Source organism: Ursus maritimus, unplaced genomic scaffold (genome assembly GCF_017311325.1).
Source record: "Ursus maritimus isolate PB19 unplaced genomic scaffold, ASM1731132v1 scaffold_23, whole genome shotgun sequence".
Lineage (NCBI taxonomy): Eukaryota > Metazoa > Chordata > Mammalia > Carnivora > Ursidae > Ursus > Ursus maritimus.
In genome coordinates, this window is record NW_024424786.1 from 35,621,871 (window position 1) to 35,629,152 (window position 7,282).

Sequence of the window (7,282 nt, forward strand, 5' to 3'; positions counted from 1 at the left end):
TGGTCCATATATATGGAATATTACTCAACAGCCATCCATGAGAAAGAACAATTACCCAACATTTGCCAGCAACACTGAACGGGACTGGAGGGAGATTATGCTAAGTGAAATAAGTCAAGCAGAGAAGAACAATTATCATATGGTTTCTCTCATTTATGGAACATAAGAAAGAGGAGGAAGATCGGTAAAGAGAAGGAAGGGAAGAATGAAGGGGCGCGAGTGAAGGGAATGAACCATGAGGAGACTATGGACTCTGAAACAAACTGAGAGCTTCAGAGAGAGGGGAGGCGGGGACTGGGATAGGCCAGTGATGGGTATTGTATTAAAGAGGGCATGTATTGCATGGAACACTAGGTGTTATGCATAAAACAATGTCATCATGGAGCACTACATCAAAAACTAAAGATGTACTGTGCTGGTGTGACTAATACTTATAACACTAATAAAAAATTTTTTTAAATCCTGAGGCGAGGAGAACATGGGTATGCCGTGCACGGCCTTACCTGCAGCAACCTCTTGCTGCACATCTTCAAAGGAAAGGAAACGAAGCAAAAATGAACTACTGGAACAAAAGACCAAAAGCTTCTGCAGACTAGGAAACCATCAACAAAACTAAAAGTACGGCAGGAAGCTGGAAAGATATTTTACAGATGACAAACGATAAAGGGCTAGTATCTAAGGTCTATAAAGAACTTCTCAAATTCATTACCCAGATAAACAAATAATCCAGTCAAGAAATGGGCAGACGACATGAGCCCAGACATTTCTTCGAAACACAAACGGCCAACAGACACATACAAAAAAGCTTCCCATCACTTGGCATATTAGGAAATACAAATCAAAACCACAATGGATACCACCTCATCCTAACACCAGTCAGAATGGCTAAAATTAACAAGACAGGAAACAGCAAATGTTGCAGGATGTGGAGAAGGGGTAACACTGCTGGTGGGAATCTAGCAGCTGATGCAGCCCTCTGAAAACAGTATGGAGGTTCTTCAAGATGTTGAGCTAAAATTCTAAGACCCAGCAATTACTGCATTGGTAGGTATTTTACCCTAAAGACACAAAAATCTTAGTGATCAGAGAGCACTTGTCCCCAAAGTTCACAGCAGCAATGTTCCGAAATGGCCAAATTGTGGAAGAGGCAAGATGTCTTTCAGTAGATGAATGGATAAAAATGTGGATTCCATATATACAATGGTTATTACTCAGCCAACAGGAAGGATGAATATTTACCATTTATCGACCGCGAATGGTGCTGGAGGAGTATCATGCTAAGTGAAACAGGTCAATGAGGAAAAACACAACTGCCATATGGTTTCACTCCATATAATGGAGACATAAAGGAATAATTACAGAGGTTGGAGTGGCATGGGGTGGGGTGGGGAAGAACTGGGGAAGAAATCAGAGAGGGAGAGCAAACCATACATGAGACTCTTGACTCCAGGAAACAAACTGAGTGCTGTGGAAAGGAAGGTGGGTGAGGGGACTGGGAAACTGGGTGATGGGCACTAAGAGGACACGTGATACACGATGAGCACTGGGTGATATACTCAACTAATGATTCATTAAACATTATATATCAGAAACTAATGATGTACATTACCATGGCTAATTAAATTCAAATAAAAAAGACCAATGATATTTTTCACCCAGAATACAAAGGAATCTAAAATTTGCATGAAACTTTAAAGAGATCAAAAACTAAAGAAGCAATCTTAAGAAAGAACAAAGGAAGACATCACACTCCTGATTTCAAAACTAAAGCTATATACTAAACAAAACTGCAGAAGTATGGGTCTGACATAACGACACATCAACCAACAGAACTACAATAGATTCCAGAAATAAAAATCCCATCTATCCGTCAACTAACATTTAACAAAGGAACCAGCCATGTACTCAGTGGGAAAGAATAGCGTCTCTTTAAAATGGTTTGGAAAACCTGGATAACCCTATGCACAATAATGAAATTGGACCACTACCTTTACACCACCTCACAAAAATTAACCCTGAATGGATTAAAGACAGGAAGGTTAGATCTGAAACCACAAAACTCCTAGAAGGAAAGATAGGGAACAAGATCCTTGACCTTAGTCTTGAAAATGATATTTTTGTATCTCACACAAAAAAGAAACAAGCAACAAAAAGCAAAAGCGCAACAAGCAGGGCATATCAAATGTATAAAACTTTCCACACAGCAAGCGAAACAATCTACAATATAAATCAACTGACAGAATGGGAGAGAAAATGCCTACAAACCATAGCTTGAAAAATGTTTGCCAAAGCATGTATCATGTAAGGGGTTAATGTTCAATATATATATAAAATAGAACTCCTACAACAACTCAAAAGCAAAAACAATCACGATTAAAAATGAGTAGAGAAATGAATAGATATTCTGTTCGAAGAAGACACTAAATGGACAACAATAGGTATATGAAAGGTTCCCAACTTATCACTAATCATCGAAATGCGAATCAAAAGCACAATGAGGTATCGTTCACACCTGATACAGAATGACTACCATCAAGAAGAGATAAAGTGGTGGTGAGGATGTGGAATAAAAGGGTATAGTAGCCCACACTATGGATGGAAACATAATTTGGTTCAGCCACTATCTATCAATAGCAATAGTAGGGATGTTCGTCAAAAACTTAGAGAACTACCATATGATCCCACCAACCCCACTTCTGGGTATGCATTCAACACAACTAAAACAGACACCAAAATAATCCTGCACTCCCATGCATATGGCTTTCTTCCATAACAGACAAGATATGGGAATGATAAAGATGATAAAGAAGACATGGTATATACATACAATACAGTGGAATATTGTTCAACTGGGAGAGTAGAAAGGAACTCTACGACATTTGAGACATTATGGATGCACCCTGACAGCATTATGCCAAGTGAGATAAGCCAGACAGAGAAAAGACAAAATACTGTATGAGATCATGTGAACCAAAGGCAGAATCAAAAAGTCAATCACAGTAACAGAAACACAACGAGGTGGTTGCCCAGGGCCTGGGGGGCAAGGGAATTTGAGATAGGTTTTTGAAAGGTACAGTCTTTAGCTAAGGATGAAGAAACCTGGCAATCTAATGCATAGCATAATGACTATAACCAATAACACTAATGTTACATTCCTACTCACAGAGACCTTTCTCCTACTGAAGCCCTCATCGTTTCTTAGAAAGACTTCTCAGACATTCTTACACATTTTTGAGAGCAGTGCTTCAAAGAACATACCTATGCCTGCATGGCATGGGGATGAGGGCAGACATCCTTTAATCATATTGTAGTACTTCTGTGTGGCGTGGAATGGCGCAGCCACCCACTCTCTCCGGTTTCAATGATTCTCCTTCCCTCAGTCCCTGTCCATCCTCACAAAACTTGGCCAAAGAAAAGTTGGCAAGGCTTCAAATACCTCTTCATTTATAGTCTTTAACTAAATGGAAGAACTATGTGACATATCAAATTGAGACCCGCCCCCAAAAATATTAAAACCCAGTCCTCTCCAGGGATAATATGTAATTGTAACATCTGTTTTTGCTATCAGTTGGTTCAAGTCTGAGCAATCTGTATATCAGCAGCCCGGTATGATACCATCTTGTTCCACTTTTGAAACAGATCGAGGACTAAACATTTTAGGTTCTACATTGTTGAAGAGAAAAGTGGCCACAGTTAATATCCCTGCCTATCTAGCACTCTTTCTTTTAGGTCTCTGGCTTTTGAAGCTGGAAAATATATCAGCATTAGATGCTAAAAATTCTAATCACAATCTACTCCATAAATTAGATCACCCATACAAATCATAATCTCTCCCGATAACAAAAATGTTGAACTGGACAATAAAAGAATACCAGCTCTCCATATTTGTTCTTAGTCTGCAATATTTAATATTCACTAACTGTAATATTTTATTAAGATATTTTATCTAATTTCTGAGAGAGAGAGAGAGAGAGAGAGAGAGAGAGAGAGAGAAAGCACAGAGGAAGTGAGAGGGAGGAAGCCAGGCTCCCCACCCCCAGGCACAGAGCTTAATGTATGAGGCTCCATTCCCAGAACCACGGGATGCACTTGACCTATTCAGACTCTTAACAGACTGAGCCACCCAGGGAGTCCCACTTGCTAATATTCAATAAATAATGAGGCCCTCCTCATGTAGGTGAAAACGAACCTCCAGGACTTAAAGGTATTGTGTTTGTGTGGAATCAAGTCACAGCTGTCAGACCATTTTGGCATATTATCTATGAAAATTAAGCTTTATTTCCCCAAAATATTATAATTTTGTTAAGCTCATGTACATATTATTGGGGTTAAGGTTCCGATAGGACTTACATATGGACCCAGGATGTCAGAAAGACCATCTCTTCTTTTGTAACCTCCTCACGGCATCTTTGATTTCTATGGTGTCCTCAGACACCAGCTAAATCAAGCGGATTCAACATGGGAATAACCACAGTGTAGAATATTGATGCAAATCTGTCAAGACTGGAAGACCACCAGAGCTGGAACTCAAATAGACATAGACAGTTGAGGTATAGAAGGGGAAGCTGCTGTCAGATGAAGCACAGGTGGTGAAGCCTTGGACTGCCTTTAGCTGAAGTGATCTTCATGATGGACATGGCAATATAGCCATAGAGGATATCATGATAATGAAATATTACTATCCCAAAGAGCATTGCTAATATAGCAATCAACAGTTGTGTCACAAAGAAAGTATCAGTGCACAGGACAGATTTAACAGTTGGGGCATGTCACAGAAGAAGTGCTTGATGACATTAGGCCCACAGAAGTGGAGACTGAAACATGGTACACAATTAGGACTATAAGCAGAGAGAGTCCATTTTTATCATATGAGGATCCCAGCATATAGCACCATCCGAAAACAGAGGGTCATGGGTGACATGATTGCTTTGAAAATGAGAGAAGTGGATTACAAATGGCAGCATATCGGTCATAAGCCATATAGCTGTCAAGAGACAAAGACTCTCTCAGTCCCATATATGGTTGAAAAGACAAAAGTACTGAACAGCACAACCCACAAAGGTGATGATCTGCTGCTCTTGAAAAAGGTGGAGAGCATCTTGGGAGCTATGGAGGCTCACACCAGATATCTATGAAGGACAGATTACTGAGGAAAAGTGCATGGGTGTGTGGAGGTGAGAGTCCATCGTTATTAAGATGATGAGGCACAGGTTCCAAGTCAGAGTCAAAATGTAGATCAAGCAGGAATACAACAAAGAGCACTGCTAGGATTCTGGGAAAATCAGAGAATCCCAAAAGGAGGATGCAAAATAAGTGATCTCTGTGTATTCCTCCCCCAATCTGTTGGCTTGCTGCTTCTGAAATCAGAAAAGAGAAGAAAAGCACTGCTGACTCAGGTGAAATGAGCAGCATTACAAATTTCATTTGTGCGATTTTTTCCTCAGTTGGTGCTAAGGAAGAGACCCAGCCACCTCACACTGTACTCTACAGTTAAAAGACCCCAGATTTTCACCTCAAATTGTATAAAAATACTTTTTACTGTTCAAATTCTCAATTATTTCATGAAGTCTCATGAAAATTAAAGGAATATTTTTTAATTTGACGGAGGAAATAATAGAAATGTTGTTTTGTACAGAATCCACCAAAAACTTTTTAAAACCTCCTAATGATAATTCTATATATAACTGCTTTCTTTACAAGAACATAAGGAATCACCTCCCAGATTCTTACTGAGATAGCCTTCAGTCCCAGATGGTCATCTAGACAATGTTTAAAATTTTCTCTTTCATCCTTAACTTATTTACACAATGCCTTGTATTTCACAAACTCTTATATGAATACATTTAATATATCTCATCTTCTAACTGGTCCACAGGAAAACTGTATCATAACTTATGACTCTGATAATATTTTCCTAGAGGCACAGTATATGTGCCCAATAAGTCTCATGGAACAAAGTGTGTAAGGAAGTCTTCCTACTAACAGTATACCAAAGAGGAGACTAGTATAGCTCTCACTATTGATGACCCCAACCTTTTCAATTTTAGGGTATTTTACTGCTTGACAAACAGCATGGTACTGTAGTTAAAGGTTCCGAAGACTTTGGTTTTGTCCACGATTCCTCTCTTTATGAACTTGTCCCAGTAGCTTACATGGATTGATTAACTCAAAATAACGTACTGAAACGACCTTAGAGCCCCTGAACTCTCCAGATTACTAGGATAGTTACATGAAAATTCATATATGGGGATGAATATTCAACTACCTGAATTCCGTACGGCCAATTGTTCAATAGCTGTTAGCTGTTACCATCATGGATTGCTTACAGATAGCCATGAATGACAGCTACGCACCCATAGTTAGCAGCGTCAAGCAATTTTTATCGTATTCTATGGGTTAATTTGAGGGATTTCCTGAGGCACCACTGACCTTGTAGACAGTGAGGAATCATTACACTCTGGGCTAGATGTGGAGATTCAGACCTCATGTAGAAGCAAATCCAAACCACCTGGGGCCACGAGGCACGAAAGCACAGAAACAATTTTCCATTTAGTCTACTTGAGTTTGGGTACACTTGCTCAACTGACAACCAGCAACACACTATGATGGACCTTGATGCAGAGGAAAAGTAAATATACTTCAGTACCGGAGGGTATTTCTGGTATATTTCATATGTTTTATTGATACAGTCATCGTGTTTAGAGCTCACCTAACAAACGGTCATAATGGATTACAACTATGTGCCTGCTATGCTCCCACAACAACTGTCCTTCCTTGAGATGAAAAAGGAAGTAAATCAGTAGAGAATAGCTAAGAAATTTTTGAAAAAATATTAATAATTAAAAGACACTTGAACTTTCAAGGATTAAAAAGTATTAAACACTGATGATTTCACTATTCTTATAAAATAGGAATATGTCAAGACCTTTATGAGTCTTTTTAGAAAAATTTAAATATCAGTAAGAATTTAAGTATGATAAGAGTATTATTTTAAATTGATAGACAACTGAGTAAATTCTTGATATGCATTTATATAATCTTGGCTGTTGTGTAATGGAAAAAATGTCTGAAATATAACACCAACACAGAAACTATAAAGAAAAATGTAACAATTTTTAAACTTGGTTATGTATGAGAAAAACCCCACATAAATAAAATACTTTTGTAATACAATGGATCAAGGGAAAAAGAGTCACAAAAAGCATAAAAAGACAATAGTAATGCTTTAATAAAAAGAGCGAATCAGGATGGGGCACCAAGTACTTACTTCCGATGGGGTACA

At 38.6% G+C, this 7,282-nt stretch overlaps 1 pseudogene; it reads right to left on the reverse strand.

The window, feature by feature from the left end:
• Positions 1–4,366: 4,366 nt before the first annotated feature.
• Positions 4,367–5,424, reverse strand: LOC121104733 (annotated as a pseudogene).
• Positions 5,425–7,282: the final 1,858 nt, after the last annotated feature.